The 5,715-nt window shown below is 49.1% G+C and overlaps 1 pseudogene; it reads left to right on the top strand.

The window, feature by feature from the left end:
• The first annotated feature begins 378 nt into the window (after positions 1–378).
• Positions 379–5,310, top strand: LOC129690503 (glyceraldehyde-3-phosphate dehydrogenase-like; annotated as a pseudogene).
• The last annotated feature ends 405 nt before the right edge of the window (positions 5,311–5,715 follow it).

Here is a 5,715-nt window from a genome sequence, read left to right as displayed (position 1 = left end):
CTGCTGCGTTTTGAGGGCTGGGATAAAGTGGGTGCCATTCACTATGGCCAGTTTGTAAGCACGTTTTAAAAATTAGGATCAGACACAGAGGTGTCTGCCTCTAATCCCAGCTGCTTGGGAGGCTGAAGAAGGATCACTTGAGACCACGATTTCAAGACAGACTGAACAAAGTAGCAAAAATCTCATTTCAAAAGACAAACAAAATAAACTAAAAAAAAAACCTAAATCCATATAAACATTTAAAATCCATTTTAAAATTTAGCCACTTTAGATTTGGCGGGCAGGATGTAGGAAACAGTTGAGTGGGCGCTCTGCTCCTCCCTGTTCCAGACACAGCCACGTCTTTTCGTGCAGTGCCAGCCTCGACCCTTAGACACGATGGTGGATGTTGGAGTGAGCAGATTTGGCTCTATTGGATGCCTGGTTACCAGGGCTGCCTGCTTATCTGGCAAAGTGGAGATTGTTGGCATCAATGACCGCTACATCAACCTCAACTACGTGGTCCACATGCTCCAGTACGACTCTACCCAGGTCAAGATCAATGGCACAGTCGAGGCTGAGAACGGGAAGCTTGTTGTCAACGTAAGCCCATCGCCATCTTCCAGGAGCAAGATCCCGCTAACATCAAATGGGGTACCGGGTATGTTGTGGAGTCTACTGGTGTCTTCAGTATCATGGAGAAGGCTGGGGCCCACTTGAAGGGTGGGGCCAAAGGGGTTATCATCTCTGCCCCTCCCACTGATGCCCCATGTTTGTGATGGGGGTGAACCACGAGAAGTATGTGAACTCACTCAAGATTGCCAGCAATGGTTCCTGCACCACCAACTGCTTAGCCCCTCTAGCCAAGGTCATCCATGACAACTTTGGCATCGTGGAAGGACTCATGACACAGTCCATGCCATCACTGCTACCCAGAAGACTGTGGATAGTCCCTGTGGAAAGCTGTGGTGTGATGGCCGTAGGGCTGCCAGAACATCATCCCTGTATTGACTGGTGCTGCCAAGACTGTGGGCCAGGTCATCCCAGAGCTGAATGGGAAGCTCACTGGCATGGCCTTCCATGTTCCTACCCCCCTATGGCTGTCGTGGATCTGACATGCCGACTGCAGAAACCTACCAAGTATGATGACATCAAGAAGGTGGTGAAGCAGGCATCAGAGGGCCCACTGAAGGGAATCCTGGGCTACACTGAGGACCAGGTTGTCTCCTGTGATTTCAACAGTGACTCCCTCCCAGACCCCCAGAATAGCGGGAGGGGCCAGGGAGCCCTACTCTCTTGAATACCATCATAAAGCTCACTGCACCCACAAACAAACAAACAAACAAACATAAAACATCGGTTTGGTTTAATCCGGCTGCTTTTAGACTGGCGAGCCTGTTGTGTTCATGGCGTCGCCAGCAGAGGGAGCTCTAACACCGACGCCTGCTGCGCACTCGGGACTAAGGCCGGGATGGCTGATGTTAACCTTGAGAAAGCCTGTGAGTGCTGTTCAGAGAACCTTCTGGTTCACACTGGCAGCAGGTGGAAGGCATTTCTAATGCTTTTTCTTTCTTTCTTTTTTTTTTTTTTCGGTATGTGGGGGGGGGGGGCGGGGGACGGGGGGCGTGAGTGTCACAGCGCACACGTGGAGTTCCCAGGACGGCTTTGTTAGAGTCGGTTTTCTCCTTCCTTCACGAGGGCTCCAGGGATCCACCTCAGGTCGCCAGGCTTGTCACCTTTCCATGCTGAGACACCTCGCTGGCCCTCAGCAAGGTCTTCCCGGGGTTCACAAGTGAGATCAAGGTTTAGAGCGGTCGAGTGACTTTTATGAACTAGGAAAAAATAAATACGTTTTTACATTTAGGTTCACTCCCCCACCTCTCTCTCTCTCTCTCTCTCTCTCTCTCTCTCTCTCTCTTTCTCTCTCTCTCCCTCCCTCCCTCCTGGCATCCTTAAAGGACAAAAGTTCTGCTTTAAAAGGGAGGAGAGGAGGGTGGGGGTGCTGCTCCTGCTAAGACACTTGCCCAGCACTTGCGAGGCTCTAAGTGGAGTCCAGTACTTGGAAACCCACTTAATTAAGACAAAGGGAGGCTACAGGTGCAGCCTAGCTGGCAAAGCGCTGGCTTACCATCCTTCGGCCTTGGTGGCACGCGGCTATAGGCTCAGCACCTGGGAGGTAAAGGCCAGGTTTGGTTGCTATGGGCACCGTAGCCATATTCTCCGGCAGAGGTCCATAAACACAGGAAGGGAACAGCTAACCCCGGGAGCCGAGCCCGCTGCTCCCTGCGCTGATAGGCCTTGAAATGACTGGGCACTCCTCCTTTCTGCTCTCCTTACCCGAGTACACGCAGGTTTCTCTGAGGAATGATTACAGGAGACGCTTGCAGGGGTGGCCGGTCCGTCCTCCTTGGAACCCAGCCTGCCCTGCCACTCAGCCGGATCTGAAGGGATGTGGCTTTCTTCGGTGTAGATACCCTTGAGCGTGCAGTCTAGACACCCACGAGGTTGCCCCTGGGAACACCACGCTGTCTTAATTACCTCTTGCGTCCCTGGGGTCAAGGCCCCTCGCCCGACCCTCTGTCCACACTAGCCAGTGACAGCAATTGTGAGTCTTCCCGGGTGCCACCCGGCCTCTATTACTTTGGGGCATCAGAATAAATGAGCCCATTCTGTCTCGGCTACTTCCACCATCGGTCCTGACGGGAAGGGGAGCCACGCCCAGGCTTCTTCAGGATGAGGGTGTTGAGTCCCGAAGGCCTTAGGGACCGCATGCCTTCTGGAGCCTCTCAGCCTCACCTCCCCTGGCTTCTAGATTCCTCCCCACTGGCTAGGGCAACAAGCGTTCCCGCTGTGCTCTGCACTGCCAAGTGTTTCTCCAGACTTTGAAGTGTCACCTTAGCAGTGCGCTTGTTCCGGAGCCTTGAAATCCCATGTCCCTCCCAGGAGGCATCCTCTAGTGAATGAGTTTGTTTTTTTTTGTTTTTGTTTTTGTTTTTTAAGAAAATAGCATTCTGGGAGATGACTCAGTGGGTAGGAGCACGAGGTAAGCAAGCATGAGGACCTGAGTCTGAATCAGTAGCTTGCAGGTAAAAAGCTGGGCGTGGCCTGTGTGTCCGTAATCCCAGCACACTGGGGGCAGTGATTATGTGGGAGGGAAGACAGGAACTTGGAGCAGGCAGGAAACAATGTTTTTTGTTTGTTTGTTTGTTTGTTTGCTTGTTTTCATCTTGCTTTTTGTTTTTGTCCCCCCCACACACCTTGGTTTTTCAAGACACGGTTTCTCTGTGTAGTCTTGGCTGTCCTGGACTCACTTTGTAGACCAGGCTGGCCTCGAACTCACAATTGCCTCTTTCGTAGATCCTACCCCAGGGTCCCAGGAGAACTGTCTGGATCTCATGGGAGGCAGCATCTCCTAGTAGCCTAGCCAGCTCTTCCGAGGTTGCCACCCTTCAAGTGTCCTACCGAGTCTCAGCACTGCCACGCCAGGCTCTGAGTTTTTAACATCGGAATGAACCTTTGGAGCACAAACCATAAGCTGGGCCTGGTGGCACAGGCCTATACTCCCAGCTGCCACGGAGACTGAGGCAGCCCTGGACTACAGAATGAGTTCGAGGCCACCCTGAATAACTTAGTGAAGCTCTGTCCCAAAATCTAGAATAAAAGAGGGCTATCTCTTCGTGGTAGAGTGCTTGCCTATTATACATAGGGCCCTGGCTGATCTCCTGCACCCCCCCCCCACACACACGAAAGCACATGCTTTCACAGGTTCACACAGATACTGCATACACCACACCCATAAACATGCATACAGATTTATGCCGCATCATACACCCACGGGCACACAAGTATACACCGACATTCACATACACACAAACATGCACACACATGTACACGACATCACACACACACTAATGATCTAGAGTTTGTTTCACGAGTCTGGCTCTAACCATTGCGTGCTTCATCACCAGGTCCCTGCCGACCCTGCCCTGTCCCTTACATGTGTAAGCTCCGTCTTACGGTCTTTACTTTCAATTATCTATAGTATTTTCCAGAGCCTTTTCCACTCACTCCTTGATTTGAGTGTCGGGTCAAATATCACCTTCTCAGTGAGGCCTTCCCTGACTACCCAGACTACACAACTTGTGTTCCTTCTCTCTGGGCCAACACGGACCTGGTCCATTCTCTTCAAATTAGTTACCATCATCTGGGTTTAATTTGTTTCTCGATTTTCCCCTCCACCTTGATCATGGAAGGGCCTGTGCCTGTTTTGTTCACTTTAGTTCCCATCCCAGGCTGGCACAATGGCTTCTGAAAACTGTGCCCGGTGGTTCACTGGTTCTTTTATGCATCTGACATCACTGTGGATTCTTTTTGTTTTTGTTTTTTGTCTTGGAAATTACTCTGTAGAATAGGCTGGCCTCATACTCAGAGATTCACTGGCCTAAAGGCATGAGCCACCACTGCCTGGCTTCCCTAAGGGTTCTTATCATTAAGTTAGAGTTTTGGCTAGTAATACATAGTATCCTGAATTCTGAGCTTTGTCTCTTGTGCTGTCAATTTGATGTAACAGTTTCAATTCTCCGCTGATAATGAAGAATGTATAGTTTGCAAAGAAAACAGAAGGGCCCCCTCTTGATAAGTATTATTCCAACTTTATTTGATTTTCTTTTGTTATTTGTTTAGTAAATGCTTTTCTCTACTACATTTTTTTTTTTTTATCAATACAAACATGGATTTCTTAAGGAAAAGTAAGAAAGAACTCCAAAGAGTAGGAGGGACCCCAGAAGAGGAACACCTTCCCCAGTGTGATTCTACAAATGTGGTCTCCAACAGAAAAACAAGCATGTCCTCTTAAAACAATCTTTAAAAAAATATGTCAATATTTTTTGCATATATTAGTGAATTCAGGCTAAACCCTGCATGAGGAAGTAGATGGTAAGTGAAGACAAACTGTGCTGCCAGTCAGAAACAAGAAGCTGGCGCATGACTGAAAAAATTATGTCTTGCTTTGGAGCTGGGAGCTTAGGTAGCTCAGTGGTTCCTGCACGGCTCTGGGCCCAAGCCTCAGCATCCATTGGTGTTTGTGCTACAACACACTTGTCCTTTTGCACCAATTACTGACACCCAAAGGAGGGAAGAGTTCTGTCGATGGAACTCACTTAGTAGGAAGATTTTTGTTACTATAGCAACATATTTGGGGCAGGCAACAATATGGAGAATGGAGATGTATTTAACCCACAGCTTTGGATCCTGAAGGCGCAGACAGGTCTGGACCACAATTCCCTTGTCCTCGTCACATCCTGGCAGGAAGGCATATGTATCTCAGTGTAATATACTTCTCCTCAGAGGCCAGAATGACTTAATCTAACTGAATCATTTCCCCAAGGCCCCACCTTGAACTCAGTAGGTAGGGTTATGTCTCCTTATTTATACAGTTATCCTCCGATTTTGGAGATTAAACTCACCCAGCAGTTGTGGGAGGAGGGGTCCACCTCCATATTCAGAATGTAGACGAAGAAGGCTTTCATAGGAATGCTTACCATCCTAGACGTGTCTGCCTTTTCCTCCAAGGAATGTGAACTATCCTGCTTTACATTTTTGTGTCTTATCGTTTAATCCATTTGCATGGCACCGTTGCAAAGCATCCAAGGAACACATTCCAAAACAAATCTCCCTGGAAGCAAGGCCAATGGCCTCAAAACTTGAGGTCCAATAGAGCCTGCCACCTTCCAGACA

Source organism: Psammomys obesus, unplaced genomic scaffold (genome assembly GCF_907164565.1).
Source record: "Psammomys obesus unplaced genomic scaffold, mPsaObe1.curated_primary_1811, whole genome shotgun sequence".
In the NCBI taxonomy this organism is placed as follows: domain Eukaryota; kingdom Metazoa; phylum Chordata; class Mammalia; order Rodentia; family Muridae; genus Psammomys; species Psammomys obesus.
The sequence above is the reverse complement of the archived record's forward strand: the minus strand, read 5'-3'. Positions and strand labels throughout refer to the sequence as shown.